This window comes from Diceros bicornis, chromosome 14 (genome assembly GCF_020826845.1).
Source record: "Diceros bicornis minor isolate mBicDic1 chromosome 14, mDicBic1.mat.cur, whole genome shotgun sequence".
Classification (NCBI taxonomy): domain Eukaryota; kingdom Metazoa; phylum Chordata; class Mammalia; order Perissodactyla; family Rhinocerotidae; genus Diceros; species Diceros bicornis.
The window spans coordinates 48986076-49004164 of record NC_080753.1 but is presented as its reverse complement, the minus strand read 5'-3'; positions in this window follow the sequence as shown (position 1 = coordinate 49004164).

The following is an 18089-nucleotide window of genomic DNA, read 5'->3' as shown; positions in this document are numbered from 1 at the left end:
ACACATGCCACATGGAAAGTTCCCCAGTTTCCATTTGGACTTGAGTGGATCCCAGGTAAGGCTTAAACTCTTTTTGATTAATAGCTTCCGTTTTGCTCTAACACCTAGACAAATGGGCAAAGGAGGCCCTCAATTTCCACTACAAGGAGAATGGCCCAATCTGTAGATTGAGAGCCAATCCTTACAAGCACTGTCGGTAGATTAAATATTGTATATATATGCTATTTTTTTCATTCATTCAGTAATATTTTTTGAGTACCATCCATGCATTTGGCACACATTCTCTTAGAGTGTGTCACATATTTTCAAATAAATGAACACTCAGGGCAGAACTACTTATTGTGAGGGATCTGTAAAACTGTATTTTGACGTTGAAGAGGTTCTCACACTTTAAAAATTTGGGAACCATTGCCAAAGGCCATACTGCTACAGTTTTAGCCTGCAAAACTTTAGAGAGATGTTACAAAACATTTACTTTGACCATTAAGAAATCTAGTAAAACTCCCATTACAGGTCAAGCACTTTCATGATTATATCGCATGTATTGAGACTTCTCAATGAAATCAGTTGCCTTCATAGAACCTGGAAGCTTAGAGATGATAACCACTTCTTTGTCCCAGCTTCCCTAGGGCTCCACTGAATGTTTTCCTCAGTGGATTTTTATGCTATTTTTTTACTCTGTTAACAACGGCAACTTAAATTTGAAAATGGTAGGAAGACCTTCTGGGATTTCACCTACAAATTTCTTCTGCTCTCTGCCCTTAACTTCTTGGCTTCTCTTTATCTCTTTTCCTGGAAAAAAAAGAGAAGGAATTTCTTGGCTGCAGGAGTGCCAACAGAAGTGCTAAACTTGCCTTGCCCTCAGCGACAGACCCAAGGAATCTTGCTGTAGTAGCCCTGGGTTACCCAGGTATTCTAGTCAGTATCTCCTAGCGTTGAAAAATAGATACATTGAGTTGGTGGATATCATCAATTGTTCTCTACTTTTTAAAAAATGATACTTTGAAATCTTGAAGCATTTGTTTGGTCTCTATATGCAGAGAGAAAGCGTGTCTAGCATTGCTGTGTTTGCCTGAAGATGTCACTGGCTGTTAGAACCTCCTCCTCATCCTTCCCCTCCCCTCTCCTTCTTATTACTTTTTCAAAAACTGTAGCCAAAGTCCAGTTGTTGCTATTTTGGCAGACTGTGCTTCCCAAGGGCTCTAGGATTACTTCTGAATGGCAAAGTTACATAAGTCCTGCTATTTTTAACCTCCTAAATAGTTCTACAATCCATCCACTTTCCTCATGCCCACAGTCATCCACCTAGCCAAGCCACCCTTGTCTCTGGCCTAGAGAAGTTCATGAAAGAATGTTTGAGTGAGGACAAGCTAAGTGTTTTTGCCCTATTTCCAAAATGACTCCTAAGCAGAGGAATAGCAAACATCCTAGGACAACAAACTAAACATTGCCTTTCACAACATTTCTCGGAGTTCTACCATTTCTTGAGTAAGGTATAGGTGTGCAAAACCTTCTTAATCCTTTGGTGTTGTTTCTACTGGAAAGATAAGCTAAAAACAATGATTTAGGATTTCTAGCAAGATTCAAAGTGGTCATTCAAAAGAGGCAGTCTTCCACACAAAGAAGTATGAGATCTAACAAAGTTTTCATTTTTTAATTTTTGTTTTTAGTACAGCATAATACAATATTATATATTTTTTATATTTTTGTTTTATTCAGTAAACCTTATAGACCACCTACTATGTTTAATCTGTATTCTAAGAATTTACAAATATTAACTTATTTAATAAATAACATAGAAAGTAGAAGTCCTTCGTACTACCATTCCCCAAAGATGATCATGCTCAATCATTTGAGATATTTTTCTATAGCTTGTTTTCTTTTCCTTGAACATATATTAAGGTTTTATTTGTTATTGCTATATTTACTGTCCTTATTGGTATTACAATGAAATAACATTCTTTTGCAATTTGCTTTTTCACTTAGCTACATGTCTTGGACATCTTTTTATTTTTTTTTAATTTTTAAAATTTTTTATTTTTATTTTTATTTAGGAATATCAGCCCTGTGCTAACATCTGCCAATCCTCCTCTTTTTTGCTAAGGAAGACTGGCCCAGGGCTAACATCCGTGCCCATCTTCCTTCACTTTATATGGGACGCCACCGCAGCATGGCCTGACAAGCTGTGCGTAGGTGTGCGCCTTGGATCCGAACCGGTGAACCCCGGCCCGCCGCAGTGGAGCACGCGCACTTAACCACTTGTACCACGGGGCCGGCCCCTGGACATCTTTTTATATGAACACATCTAATTGTACATCATTGTGTTCAAGAGTTGCATAGTTTTCCATTGTACAAATGAACCATGGTATATTTAACCATCTTTGTACTGAAGGAAGTTTGTGCTAGTTACATCTTTTCACTCATAAACTTTGCATAGATGGGAGTGCTTTTTAAGGCTAAGTTCCTAGGAGTAGAAATGCTGGTTCAAGACATTTTCAAATTGTTCTGCAATATACTTCTCCTCCAGCAATGTATTAGTGTACCCTTATCCTCACACCCTTGTCAACACTGAATATTATAAATTTAAAAAAATCATCAAATTGATAGGCAAAGAACAATAAAATAATAGGCATGTTACTAAAGTATTAAATATGAAGAAAGAAAGGAAAGAAGAGAGAAAGAATTAAAAGATAATAATGACATCTAATGGAGAAAAAAATCCACATTGAAGCCTGGGTGACTGAAAGTCTGGAGGAATAGACAATTTTAAATCTCAGTATTTACAGTGGTTGAAGTTCAGTTGCTCTTTGCAACTGTGTACATGTAAGTCTGGAATTTTTTTCACACTAACTTTACCATGTAAGCTCTACCCAAGAGAAAGTAAGCTGCTGTGCCTAGCAGGATGCTGGCACATAGTAAGTGATCAATGAATATATATTTTTCTTTTTATTTTCTGGGGATGCCCCTGGTAAAGGGAGAGAATGGATGCAGACCTGCTACAAACCATCTGCTTTCCAGGATCATAGAATTTCAAAAATTAAAGATTAATCATGGTAATTTATGTAGTTATTAATATAGGAAAGTGTCTTGTGTGCAAGTTATCAATCTATTGACTCAGCTCCAATGCTGTGCTTGTGTAAGTGATATATATATATAAACAGGTAATGACATATTATAAACATATACAAAGTGATGTATATATAAACAGGTAATGATGACATACCATGATAACTGCTATAATAGAAACACAAACATTTTGCTTGATCTGAAACCGATCAAATCCCAAATCTGAGTCCCCTGTTTCTACCCACTATTTCATGCTCTTAATAGAAATTACATTTGAAAATATCAGCAGGAATATTGAAATAGGTAAGTATTCACTTCCAGTGTTCTATAGTATATTGTGTATCCTACCTGTACAGGGTCAGTTTTTCTACCTTCCTGAGACAAGCTCCCATATTCATCTCTCACAGTTCTAGTTCCCTCCCTTTTTCACTAATTCCAAGCCAGAGATCCTTGACAACTCAAGTCGTTTGAAAATGTTACATTTGGAAGATGTGCTGGTTAGCTATGGACTGCCGTCTCCTAACCCATTTAGAAAGATGAGGATCGTCATCATCAAGCCTGTCTTTCATTTTAGACTCTTGATGTCCCCATTCCAATCAATCAATCAATGGTCCATGTGGAAGGTGGCTGTTGTCTGTTCTACCTTGTAAGGGAGCTTAGCTAATCAACCCTTATTAATTAGTCACTAATCTGTACTATGTACCAACAACTAATTTCACTAAGTGGTGGCAGCATTAATTAATGGGGGATAATGAGCCCCTCCCTAATTACAAAGAAACACTGCTCCTTACCCTCTGCAGATGATCCCTTATAGATGAAGGGCCACTGAGGGAAGGCCGGAACAGGCACAGGATGGCAGGGTCTAATTTGTTTTTAACCTGCTTCTGAGGAGTTGTTTAATTAATATGAGATCAGCACATTTGAAGTATCGAACAGGTGCAAACACACACTTGTAACCAGCTGTGTAATTGACCACAGCATAACAAGCCAGGGCTGAGGATACAGACCTCACTAATTACCTGCTCACCTCCTACCTGTGGCTGTGAAAAGGCCTGTTCTTTTTAGTGCAGGATTCTCTGAATCTATCTGGAAGGCCATATTGTGTTGGGATGAGTTAAAATTTTAGGTCTTGGAGCAAAAATTTCTAAATGGGTTCATCTCTGCTCACTACACACCATAAACATTCCTGCTCTCTTTTCTTGTTTGTTTGCTTTTGTAGCCTTCCTAAAAATCCTAGAGTTCTAGAGCTCTTAGGAGCAGCTATCCAGTCTGGGGATTGGCAAACTGCAATGCAGGGCCAATTAGCCTGTGACCTGTTTTTTTTTTTTTTTTGTGAGAAAGATCAGCCCTGAGTTAACACCCATGCCAATCCTCCTCATTTTGCTGAGGAAGACTGGCCCTGGGCTAACATCCATGCCCATCTTCCTCTATTTTATACGCGATGCTGCCACAGCATGGCTTGACAAGTGGTGTGTCGGTGCGCGCTGGGGATCGGAACCTGCGAACCCTCCGGCCGCTGAAACAGAGTGCGCACACTTAGCTGCTGCGCCACCGGACTTGCCCCCTGTTTTTGTAAATAAAGTTTTGTTGGAACACAGCCACGCTCCTTCGTGTATATACGAAAACATACTATTTTCGTAGATTTTGTCAGCAACTAAAATCCCCAAATCTTTTTACATATACTATTGTTTCACCATATATCTTCTATTCTATTCTTTTGCAAATGAAAATTTTAATTTAAAAGCAGGACTTCATCGTTATTTTTATTAGATTAGTTCAGTTCATTGTTTTTTTCTGTCATGATCTTTTTGTCTTAGCTCCATTATCCAATGTACTTGTATTGTATACAATGCACTTGTATCCTTCCAAGATTTATCATCTGCAAATTGGATATGAACGTAATTTCTTATTTTCCCAAATCATTGACAAAATTGTTGAATAAGACAGGCTGTGTAGGGCTGTACCATGGCTTTGAAGATAGTTGCCAAGTTTGATGTCTTTCCCCTAATCAGCTACTTTGATCATCATATCCAGTTCACATATTATATTATCACATTATATCCAATTCCTCCCAATTTGTAATTTCTCCTTACATTAAATCTGAATTTTTTTTTTTTTTTTGCAGGGAAAGATTTGCCCTGAGCTAACATCTGTTGTCAATCTTCCTCTTTTTTTTTCTCCCCAAAACTCTGGTGCATGGTTATATATCCTAGGTGTAAGTCCTTCTACTTTGTCTATGTGAGCTGCTGCCACAGCACGGCAACTGACAGATGGTTGGTGTGGTTGTGTGACCAGGAAACGAACCAGGGCCACTGAAGTGGTAAGAGTGCCAAACTTGAACCACTAGGCCATCAGGGCTGGCTCAGAAATCTGAATTTTTAAATTTGCTTCTGAGTATTTTTTCTTTTCTAATACAGTAGATGGGGATCTAGGCTTAAGTCTACTTCCTGCTCTCAGTCTCTGTCACAGTACCCAGCTTCAATGTATCATATATTTGCTCATTTGTTTCTTACCCATCTCCCTCACCTCAATGCAAGCTCCACAAGACAGAAACTTGACATTTATTGTTCACATATCACCAGGGTCCAGAATAGTAGTGTGGAATATACTAGATACTCAATAAATATTGTATTTTATGGAATCTGAGAAGCCATCAGTTGTAAGCTATCCCATTATTTTATATACCACTAAGAAAGAAAAAGCACTGCCAATTAATTTATGACACATGCTGAGGTATCGATTAAAAGATGCATCCTTGTTTCAGAGTTGTTAAAATGTGAAATAATATACACCTTAAAATCAATGAATGAGGGTAATTGTCAAAAAAATGGGAAAATTGATGGTCTTATAATGATTTTCATGGTTTAGCTAACATTTCATCTCAAATCAAATCAGAAACATTTATTGAGTAATTGCTATGTGCAATATTCTGGTTGGATACCTCCTTCAAGTCATCCCTGACCACATCACCTTGGGGAACTCCCCCTTGTGCATCCCCTAATCTATAGAAACTCAGAGCCTGACAACACAATTTAGTACTTAATTATATACTGCCTTTTATTGATCACCATTGTTGCTAGTGAAGTAGTATTCTTGTCTCTACAACTACATTATAAGCCCCTTGAGCATAGGAACACTTTTTGTTTTTTAATTACATATTCTTCACAATGCTTCTCCTTTCTATTACCCAGAAAGGAGAACGTGGCAATTTAAGGGCTTGCAGGATTGAATATTAGGTATAGAGAAAGCCTAAGAAATGCTTTTAGACAGATGGTTAAGAGACCAGTAAAGACGAACAGATTGAAAGAATGTGTGAGAAAGTATGATGTAATGAAAAGAAAATTTATGACACATGGTTCCAGAGGGTGCTGGTGAGATTGATTCAGAAGCACAGGAGCAGAAGACAGGCTTAGTAAGGAGCAAGGAGAACTTGCAGATGTAGAGTGAATGGACAGGAATAAGAAAGCCCTTCATCATTTATTTCCTTAGGAAAATCTAAAAGAAGCCTTAAGGAAAGAAAGGGACTGAACAGGAAGAAACGGAGAAAATCAGCGTCTTCTAATCTCATTAGCTTCACTCTTCCTTTTTCTTCACTACCTTCTTCTCAACACTCTAGAGAGTTAAAATTCAGTTGAAACTGTTCCCTCCTCTTTCCAGTCAACACCTACCTCCTCTTCTCCCTCTCTTCTTACTACTTTCCTTACCTCATGTCCAAACCTTTAAATAGGTAGGTCTTTCTTAGTAAGGCATCTCTCTTTCCAGATTTAGACATATTCTTGGAATTATGAGGAGAAAGGAATGGTAATACAGGGAAATACGAGGAAGAGGAGGAAGCCTATAATTATGGATCACAAAATTTTTCTTTTGCATCTGCTAGGATCTTTATATGAGATCTTTCATTTAATCATAATCACCCTCCTTAAAGATTTTAGATCCTTGTCCAAGGTCTCAAAGGCAGTAAGTAGCAAAGCTGTCATGCAAACTCTGGTCTGTCTGGCTCCAGAATCCAGAACCACGCTGACATTTTACAACGTCATGTTGTTGTTCAATGGAGTGTATAGCTTTCTAATTTTGAATTATTTGTGCTTTTATGTATTCTTGTATTTAATCCCTAGGTATTTTCCATCACTTAAAGATATTTTGCCAAGATTTACTATGTTTTTAATATGCTTAATTACACAAGTTACACATGTTCATAGTAAAAATAATTGGAAAATACTCATAAGCAAAATGAAGAAAATAAAAGATTATCCACCATGTATGTACCATGACTTTTAAAATAATGAAGATGAAAAAACAATCCCCTTACTTTACAAAGGATTTTGAATAAGAATATAATCTTAAGTGCCCACCCAGAGACAGATACTTGGACATGCAATAATAAACCAATGGCCTAGAATTTCATCCTTCAACGAAAGTATTAGTTTGGGGTCGTTTTGTGGTGGGGTCTGTGTTTTGTTTTATTTTCTTTCCTAATGAGCAATTGGACTAAAGGATCAGGTTTAATTATAACTAGAGTTCCTTTCTGTGTGTACATCACTGCAGACCTAATTGTAGGCTGGCATCCCTACTGCGGCCCGAGTGGTCATTAGCTTGCTGATAACGGACTGTTCCTGTCAACAAGGCCTCATTAACCATTGTTTTTTCAGCAAAATAGTTGTAAGGGTTTGAACTTGTGATTGAGGATGCGCTGGGCTCATGGTGCGAAGGGAAACTTGACTTGTTACATGGCTAGAACCAAGGACCTTCGGCTCAAATAAGTGATGCTATCTGGGGAAGACTTGGCTCTGCGCTGCAGTACCAGGACCGTGATGGAACAGGAGAAACCCTGTCCTGAACGTGAGCAGGCCAGCATTCCAGTCTCAGCTCTGTAGCTGACTTCGGGCTAATCATTTTGCTTATTTCTCAGTTTCCGCATCTGAAAATGAGAAGGTTCTACTCAATGATTAGTGAGGTAACTTTTTGCCAATAAAAATAATTTTGCATGGTGCTGATGCAATTTCTTTCTTTTTTTCTATCTATGATTTTATCTTCTTAGGTTATACACTAGAGGGCAGTGGTACATTAATATTACAAACTATGAGTTTACTGGTACTGCACTCAGCTGAAATTTATCGACATTTGGGTTAGTAAGGGACCTTATATACGTATATACTCATACAAGATATATGAAGCTGTTCTGTAGTTGATAGTCATCTTACTCCATTTGCATATTTCCAGTGTTGGAAACCTTGCTACTTTACAGGTCAGCTTTTTCTCTTGTTAGTTTTAGTTATTAGAAAGTTATTTCTTTAATTAAAGAAAAACCTACTTACCTATAACCTTCACCCACTAGTCCTACAATACTGCAGAAAAGTTTGTCACTTTTTTCCCATAATGGCACTCCAAATATTTCGTAGAATCATATTATTGAATAGTTACAAGGACCATTTGTAGGTAATTGGTAATGGAATACTCTGAATTTATGATCTACTGTGTATTAGGCACTATACCAGGAGTCTTATTTACATGACTTTATTTAATCCTCACAATAAACTCTGAGGGAGATTTCATCTTTATTTATCTTTATTTTATAGACACTCAGACCAAAATCATTTAAACAATAAGCGGTGAAGGTGGGTTTTGGATCTGAGCCTCTCTGATTAAAATCTCTGCCATTAGCCACAGTACACACACAGTACAACACCTCCTTTTATAGATTTGAAGATGTGAAGACCGAGACCCAGAGACAGTAAGCAACTTGCTCCAGATCACACAGCAAAATAGGAAAAGATTGAGAACTAGATTCTAGATCTTTGGGGAGCGTATTTAATTTTTCTTTGCATTACAGAGTATACACTCAAGACCACTGTCATTTACTTCCTAAGTCCTCTTCTTTGTATACAAAATGTTCCCATTTTCCTTCATTGTTATTCTGATAGTTTCTTTGCTATCCTGTCATGTCCTCTGAGCATACTCTTAATTTGCTGCATCCTTTCTAAATTATAAAACTCAGAATTCAAAACAATGCTCTGTCTAAACAGTACAGAAGGCACTGAGACTGTACTTTCTGTCATTTGGACTTAATTTTCCATTAACATTGTCTAAGGTTGCATTAATATTTTAGTATAATGTCAGCTTATTTCAAGCACAAGGTCAACAATACTCCTAGCTCCTTTTAATTTTATTTTAATTGTTATTAAATGTAAGAACAGGACAAAATGATCCTGTCACATTCTTGTTAGAAAAAAAATCCTCCTGATCTGATGAGGAGTCCTGAGTTGATAAGAACCTTCAGTAAATTCCTGGTTTCTTAAGATATTCAAGAGATGTGAATGGGAAAATCCTCCAGTTTCCGGGATGATGATTGGATTCATGTCATATGTCAATGTCCATGTTTGTTTTTGCTTTTCTACCAGAAATGCACACTCGTTGCATGTGGTGGACATTTGTTGTTGGTATTTTTCCCTGCCCATTATCTTTTGCCATAGTGCCACCTTGACATCTCTGTAAGGAAGTCTGTGTGCAGCCTGAGTGGGGCTGTTGGTCAGGGAACCCTGCTTTTCTCTAGCCAAGAGATGGACATGTGAAACAATGCTCTCTGTCCTAAGATTGGGAATCTTTTTTTTTTTAATTTTTAAATTTATTTTATTGAGGTCACATTGGTTTATAACATTATATAAATTTCAGGTGTGCATCATTATATTTTGACTTCTGTACAGACCGCATCATCTTCACCACCAAAATGCTAGTTTCCATCTATCACCAAACATATGCGCCCCTTATCCCTTTCATCCTCCCTCTTTCCCCTCCTCTCTGGTAAACACCAATCTGTTCTCTATGTCTATGTGTTTGTTTGTTTATCTCCCACATACCAGTGAAGTCATACAGTCGGTAATTGTCTTTCTCCGCCTGATTTGATTCGCTTAGCATAATACCCTCAAAGTCCGTCCATGTTGTCGCAAATGGCATGATTTCATCTTTTTTTATGGCCGAGTAGTATTCCATTGAATATATATATCACATCTTCTTTATCCATTCATCCATTGATGGGCACTTAGGCTGCTTCCAAGACTTGGCTATTGTGAATAATGCTGCAATGAACATAGGGGTGCATATATCTTTTCGAATTACTGTTTTCGTGTTCTTTGGATAAATATCTAAGACTTGGAATCTTGATTCAAGTGGTATAAGATGGAAAAGGTGTAGGCTGATTCATTCTGATGACAGTAGTGCGCCCTGACTGGTCTTCTCATTAGATAATGCTGTCCCGATCTTATGGTCCTACTCTTCAACATTTCCTTTCATCTGTGAGCCACGTCACATATCATTCCAATAAAATGTAAGTATATGTGTATGTGTGTATATATATATATGCATATATATGTTATTTTTAAAGTTAGAATCAGTTTCTAATAATTGCAACCAAAACAGTCCTCAGTTATACATTGATCTTTGAAATATATTTACTTTTTTGAAATAGCCTTACCAGAAAGTTCTACTGTTCCATGACATAACAGAATAGCTAATCTAACCAACAGAGTTTGTTGATCTGATATCAGTTGTAGAAACTGTTTTCCAACAGATTTTTGGGATTATAGTTTTAAAATATGTTTGCCACATCTAATCAATAGATGTGTTCAAAAATTAGTGATGATGAAATTTTATAAATTGACTTCACTAAGGGCGATTGCTTGTCAATGAAAATCAGTGTTGACATGCGATGTTGAATCTTTTAGAATGCTAATCATTCACCTGTTTTATAAATTTAAAATTTGATGAATTTATTTTTTTCCAAGAGGGAAACATTTTTACATTTTCAATTAAGTATTAATTCATGTTTGACACCTGTTGATATATAATCTTAGTGACAATATTATGTCGTTATTTAGGCAGTGTTTTCTATACCATAGGCATAAACCCTAATAGCAACAGAATCGTTTCAATTCTATTTCTCTTACTGTGTTGCCATCTACCCACCAGGCATCTCTTTCTTGTGGGAAAATTCCAAATTCGTTGTATTTTTATTTCTTATTTTCTTCCTGAGCTTCGGATTCACATTCTGAACTTTCTGCAGGAGACATTCACTTCGTTGTTCTAAGGGCACATACGGTTCCATGTGAAGTTCTCAAGCCAAATTGTTTATCTCCCAGGGAAGTATTGAGAACATTGTTTGCTACATTATAAATCGCTTTGATGGTCTAAGGTGGATATTTCTTCCTGGTTTCAGTACAAAGAAGAAATGGGCTTTTCCTAAGTAACTGATTTGCTTTGCTCTCATAGATCCTGTGAATCTTTCTGGGTTGTGATTACCAGGAAGCTTAAAGCCAAAGTCGTGGCTCTCACTCATGGCTTCATCTTTCTTTTCTACTGTTATTTTTCTCTGGCTTCATTTTTTTCTTTCTTATTTTTATTTTATCTTATGTTATTTTACCTTACTGTATAGTATGCATTTTTGTAAGCTTCTGTAAATCCTTTTTTCACTAGAGAGGGGTATAAATAAGTAAAAACTAAACAGGTGAATCCATCCGTTTTTCCATCCACATATCCTCTTGTTTTTCTTATTTGTTTATTTATAAAAGACATCTTTAAACTGCCTATCTCTGAGGCTTAAAATGTGGAGTTATTTTAAATCCTCTCTATCTATCATTCCTTATATCTAGTAAGTCTTCAGAAGTCGTTCAGTTGTGCTTCTACAATATCACTTACACAGCTGGGGGAAAGAAGGAAACTGTGATCACCTGTCTGGGAAATTTGGGACAGCATTTGAAGAGACGTGATGATCTGCATCCTTCAGATCACTGATGTTTTGGTGAAATCAGCTGCTTTTTCCCCATCTGTTCTATCTTTTACCTTCTTGCTATGAACATTTTACCTGGATTAACTCTTCATTACCAGTTATCTGGATGATTAAAATGATCTTCTAATTGATTTTCTTATCTTTAGACCAGTGGTTCTCAAACTTGAGCTTGCATCAGAATCTCCTTAAGGACTTGTTAAAACACAGATTCCTGGACCCACTTTCAGAGTTTCTGATTCAGTAGGTCTGGAGTGGGGCCCGAGAATGTGCATTTCTGACATGGCCCCAGCTGCTGCTGCTGCTGCTGCTGCCCTGAGGACCACACTTTGAGAACCATTGCTCTAGATTGCTCCCCTCATCCATTCCACATGCTATTCCCAGGGTGTAGCTCTTTTAGGGGGTGCTTCTTTTCTCAAAAACCTTCACTGACCCTTCATTGTTTACTAAATTTACTTTCACATTTCAGTGTCCTACCTAGTATTCAAGACCCCGAAAAATAATCTGAATGCAACTTGTCTCTTTCATTTCCCAGTATTTCTCCTCAGTCATGCAATACACTTCTGTTTCTTCCTTCATCTCTGCTTATTAATGATCAACTCATTCCAGGGCTCTACTCAAATGACATCCACTTCATGAAGCTTTGCCTGCTATTCCCAGTTGTAATTGAGAGCTAGTCCTCTTTTATTAAGGCATTTACAGCATTACGCCTTTAATTATTAGCATAGTTATCTTGCCTCATCTATTGAATTTAAAAACTCCAAAACAAGGAGCAAGGACCCTCAGTCCCTATTGCATGCTTTTCACATGGAAGGTCTTTAAAATTCATTTGACTAGCTACTTATATAGAGATTTTGGGGGTGGGGGCATAGGACTGAATGTTATTATGAAACACTTGTAGAATTTCCCTGAGATCACAATTTTCTTTTGTGGCAAAAATCATAACATTGCCCACGTTCATTAATACAAATGAAATATTTCACAAAACATATAATAAGCAATTAAGAAATAAAGACCCAAACTGACTCATCATGCCACAGGATTTCAACTGAGCAGTAATTTTTGTCTCATCTTGATTATTGCCAAAGTTTATTAATTAAGTATTATGGCCAGTTTGTGGACCAAATTATATAGATGAAAATCTATCATAGAAGTACTCCCTACATTTGCCAATTTGTAAATAACAAAATGTTCTGTTTTGATATAGACAAATGAATATATTAAAATAGCTTGGCGATGAAATACTTTTTCTGTTATATTTACAGGTATTTAGTATAATACCTGTATAAAGGAATTTTCCATCAAATATATTTAGAAAATTCTAGATTAAACTGTATTAAATTTTATTGAACTTTAGGACTCCTCAGAGTCCATAATGTGCTTAAGCATTTTAGGAATCTTTAAAAGGGAGCACACAATATTCAGAATTTTTTCAAAATTCTTTTTATTTGTTATTTTATTTTAATTTGGAGAGCAGCTCACAATGTAACTCCTCTTGCATCACTCTTCGGGAATCCAGGCACAAAACTCCTGTGTAAATATTCGGAAAAGAGGCAATTGTCATTCCAATGACCTGAATTAAATGTGAGACTGGTAACGTTAATCAATAGATCTAACGTTATATACATTAGATCTGTATATAACTTCACCCAATGACGAAAGTGACACTCAGGGTGACAACTTTGAGTTCACATTTAGTGGATTTCTCTTGTGACTTCTCTGATTCCTTCAAGTCACTGGGCAAGCTTTTTGTTGAGAATGGAGCAGGGAGGTTGCTGGACGAAAGATCCAGCTGGTTACTTCATTTGGCTGCAGTTAGCTCTTGCTGCCACTGCAGGATTCTGCTCAACCTCATTGTCTGAGCGGGATCCAGACCCCTGCCAGAGCTCCAACAAGACGTCTCCTGTTACAAGTCTCTCCGGAATATACTGTATTCAGATGTGTTGACAGCAATTTAAAGCCAACTACTAAGATGACTGGTAATTATAAGAGGTCATGTCAAGGAGCTGGGATACCAAGGATTTGTCTGCCATGCAGTTTGTTTGTGAGGCGGAGAGTGTGTTGTTCCTGACACTGCATTCCTTTGGGGAGTGGGGATGGGGGAGGTGGCTGTGTGGGTTGGTGTTAATAGAGTAATATATGTCCCTAGCCAGCCTTTCCCTACAGGTTTTCTAGACGATTGTTAACTCTACACCTCGTCTCATTCCATCTGTTCTCTGACCATCCATGAGAACAGAGGTGCTTTTGCATACTTCATGAACCTTTGGTTAAAAGGGCAGCGGCACAGTCAAATATTTTGATGTCTTTACTTCAACTAGTCCCGTTGGTAGCATTTTCTGTATCTCAGGGAAGTCTTTTCCTTTTTCAATCTATCAAGACTCTTTTAGATGTTGACTTACTTTTAGTTTGGATCTGGGAATTTTTTTGTTTTACTCTTGTCTTTAAATAAATAAAATGCAGTGTACTAAAATATTTTTGAAGTATTTGTTGTGTGGATACCCAGGGAATGATATAATACCTCTTTCCAAGAATATTGACTCACAATTTTGCTAATTTATTATCCTATGTCCCCTTATTATTAATCTTGTACTTTGCTTGACTCAGAGGTTCTTTCTGAATCCTATAATCAATGTCCAGATCATTACATGATGCATCTGTTTCTTTTAATCATTGGGCTAAGGGGCATTTACTTATAATTATTTCTTCTGACTTAGATATAAGGTCCTCTTTCATTTATGTTCTAACTGCTTTTATCTACTGTTAGGGCATACAGTTTTTCTGATTGATTTTTGAAGCCATAGGAGTTAAATGTCGAGAGTGGACACTTTGTTCCAGTTTGATGGAAGAAGAGCAAACATTCTTGAGATCTGCTTTTAAATCAATGTCCCAGCCATAGTCTGGGTTTTAAAATTGTCCAAGCGAGGATTAAAAAAATCCATCAGATGCTCATTTTCATATCAGTTTTTTGTAAATTTCAAATGACTTATTTAATGTCAACATATCTTGGGATCTCATCGACTTTTCTTCCAATATTCTAGAATTCATCTGGTCATCCTTCATTCTTTGGTCCCTTCCTTGGGGTGCCTAACTTTGCAACTTAACAACTAACTACAAAGTAGACCTGACTCTTGCTCTATTTCCTAGCAATGGCAGAATAATGGATAGGCGTCAACAACTGAGGATTTTTCTTTTTAAAACAGTAAACAAGAGCAAACCTGTCAAAGTGTGGCTAAAGCATCGTTGTCGTCATGATATACAGGTGGAAGGAGATGCCAGTGACAAGTAGAGTATTTTCCATTGCTGAATGGGAAGAGTCAGCGTCTGCTGCTGTCCAGAAGGACTTCGCTCTTACTGCTGGAGAAAGGAGGGTCGAGGAAGCCATGAGGGAGAACCCTGCCTGGGGACCCAGAGCTCATTTCTTTCTTCCATATTGCACAAGTTTGCTGTGTAAGAGTAAGAAACGGATAAATTATACCTCTGTCTATAGCTTCCTTAAGAACCAAAAACCAAAAACTGAACAAAAAAATGTGCTCGAGAGAAGCTACTTTCCATTGAACCTGCGGGTGTTGGTTTTTGATCATGATTGCTTTTGCACCTTTCCTGGAAAAGTCTCCATCTTGCTCTGTTTTCTTCCAGATTATCACCTGGTTCTCCTGAAGGAGAAGGTGATACTGCCCAGCCCTTCCTGAGTCAGATGTGCTCCTCAGAAGGAAAATCACAGGAGAAGCTTCTGGGAACTCTATGGGGCAGTTGAGGTCCTTTAAAGCTTAATGGGCCAAGGCGTGAGACCCTCGCTCTCCAGAAACTTGGGTTGTACCACGTATCTTAGATATTTCCCTCTGCTGATGTCATGTGATATGGAAACCCTCTTCTCATGGCTGAAAACAATCCTAAAGAAAGTCAGCAGCATCGGAGGAGGAGGGAGAATGGGAGGAATGCCCCTGGCCAGGAGGCCGGAGGTGCCCCAGGAAGCTGTTTCCTCTGAATAGTTAAATGGCTGCCTCTCAACTTGCACAATGTCACATTGAATTTGAAACAGGGAACTTTTTATATTTTTCCCCTGATTGTGCTGGCACCTGGCAGATGCCTATTTACCACAGGCATCAATACACATAGTAATCAAAGGAAATCAGAGGCACAGATTAGCAACAGCTGCAAGTCATTAGTGACAGACACGGGAAAGCACAATTCTGCACCCAACTTTGAAATAACCAATATGAGTATTTCAGAGCACGAGGGTTACCGCAGGGCACTCGCTAACATGAGAGCAGCCAAACAATAGCTAGGCTTGTCTCAAGAGAGCTCGCTTTTCAGAGGCAGCACCACACACTCCATATTAGAAACCAATCAATCACACAATATTGGTCCATTAAGTGTCAGCCCCTTTCAGGATATATGTGCCCATCTTCTCATCAAAGGTTGTCTCAACTGAGAAATAACCTCTGGCCGGTGGGAAATCTTGTTATTTCCTATCATAATTTTAGTAAGAGTTTGCGTGTATTCCTGAGGACTTAATTATATTATTGACCTAGTTGCAAAGGGGCATATAGAGGGGAAAATAAGACATTCCCCTTCCCCATTTAATTTCATTTTTTCCACATTTCTATTTGAAAATCAGCTCTGATTGATAGCTGTTCTCTTGGGTAGCTACATATTTTCACTGGCAGCACTAACCTTAGCCTACTCCAGAAAATACTATTCAATTTTTAGCTTTTCCCTAATCAATTCATTCATTGCCTTGGTGGAATACAAGTTGGTCATTTAACAATTTCTAGCTGTTGCCTGATATGTCCCAAAACAAATTTAGCCAGCATGGGTTTCTATTTTAGACCATCTCTGGAAACGCACATTTACTGTACAACTGGGTAATGGCTTAGAGATAAACAGACACAGTGAGCTGCTGTCTGATTAGCGGGACTGGGCAAAATTTAGCATTATATATATATGCTGCAATAATTGGCCATTGGATGATAGGATGTAGATTAAATTGGTCTCATCACCACATGTGATCTCTTTTCCCTTTGCTTGATATTAAGGTTGGATTTTATTTTCTGGTTTAGAAATTTCTCCTTTCCCTGATCTCCCTCCCCAGAAATATCTTCTGAAGGTTTTTCTAAAAATTCTTATAATAATAAGTAACTTTTTTTTGGAGATTAGGATAAGGAAGGGAGAAAAATGCTGCCTTTTATCCAGTTCAGAGCCAACTATTAAGCATCAGCTCTTTAATGACAAGCGATACACTGTTATTTTAGAAGAAGGCTTCCAAGATCCTGGATTCCATGGGGCACGTGGCAGGCACATCATAGGCATTCAGATGCATATTATAGTCTTATGTGTTGTTTTTTAAACTTTTGGAGGAGAGAAATTATTTCATACTTGATTAAATACCATAATCTGTAAGCTTAGGGAGATGTGAATTCTTGGGGTCATTTTATAAGGAAGCAAAGACATGGTATTAATTCATAATTTTATTTACTAATTAACTCAGCACAGTTATTGATTGTCTGCTGTCTCAGAGAATGTTAGGCTCTACGGATACAGCAGCAAAATTAACAAGTGACCTGGTTGTAGTGTACTCAGTTGACATTGAGCATATAGGCAGCTTACATTTGACGTGGCAGTTTGATGACAATGTTTCATGGTATACATCTTTTTTCTTCCTCTCTCCTTCCTTTCTTCCCTTCCATTCCCTTCCTTTTCCCTTCCCTGCTTTTCCTCCCTCCCCTCCTTCCCTTCCTTCTCTTTTATGATTTAGACCTTAGAGGGACTAAGCATTGTTTGTTACACAGAATTTTTTAATTAAATAAAATATACATTTTTGATCATTAATCTGTATTAGTTAGGGTAAAGCTACTGTAATAAATAAAGTCCCAAATGTCAATGGCTTAACGCAATAGAAGTTTATTTCTTGCTTATGTAACAATCTAATGAGGGTGTTCCTAGGTGATGGGAGGCTTTCCTCCACACAGTGACTCAAGGACTCAGGTTACTTCCGTCTTGTGACCCTGCCAGGCCTGGGAATCCTCTGCCTCCAGCTGGTGGACAGCGAAACAGAGGGAGAAGAAGGCACAGTCATTTCTTAACCAGCTTGGCCCGAAAGAGACAAATGTCACTCAGTTCATGTACCGTGAGGAAAGCTGCATATATGACCCCACATAGATGAAAAGAGGCTTGTGAAATTCTTAGTCTTGGGCTGCATAGATAGTTGGAGGTGACAATTTTATACCATGGAAGTGGGAAGAGCCAT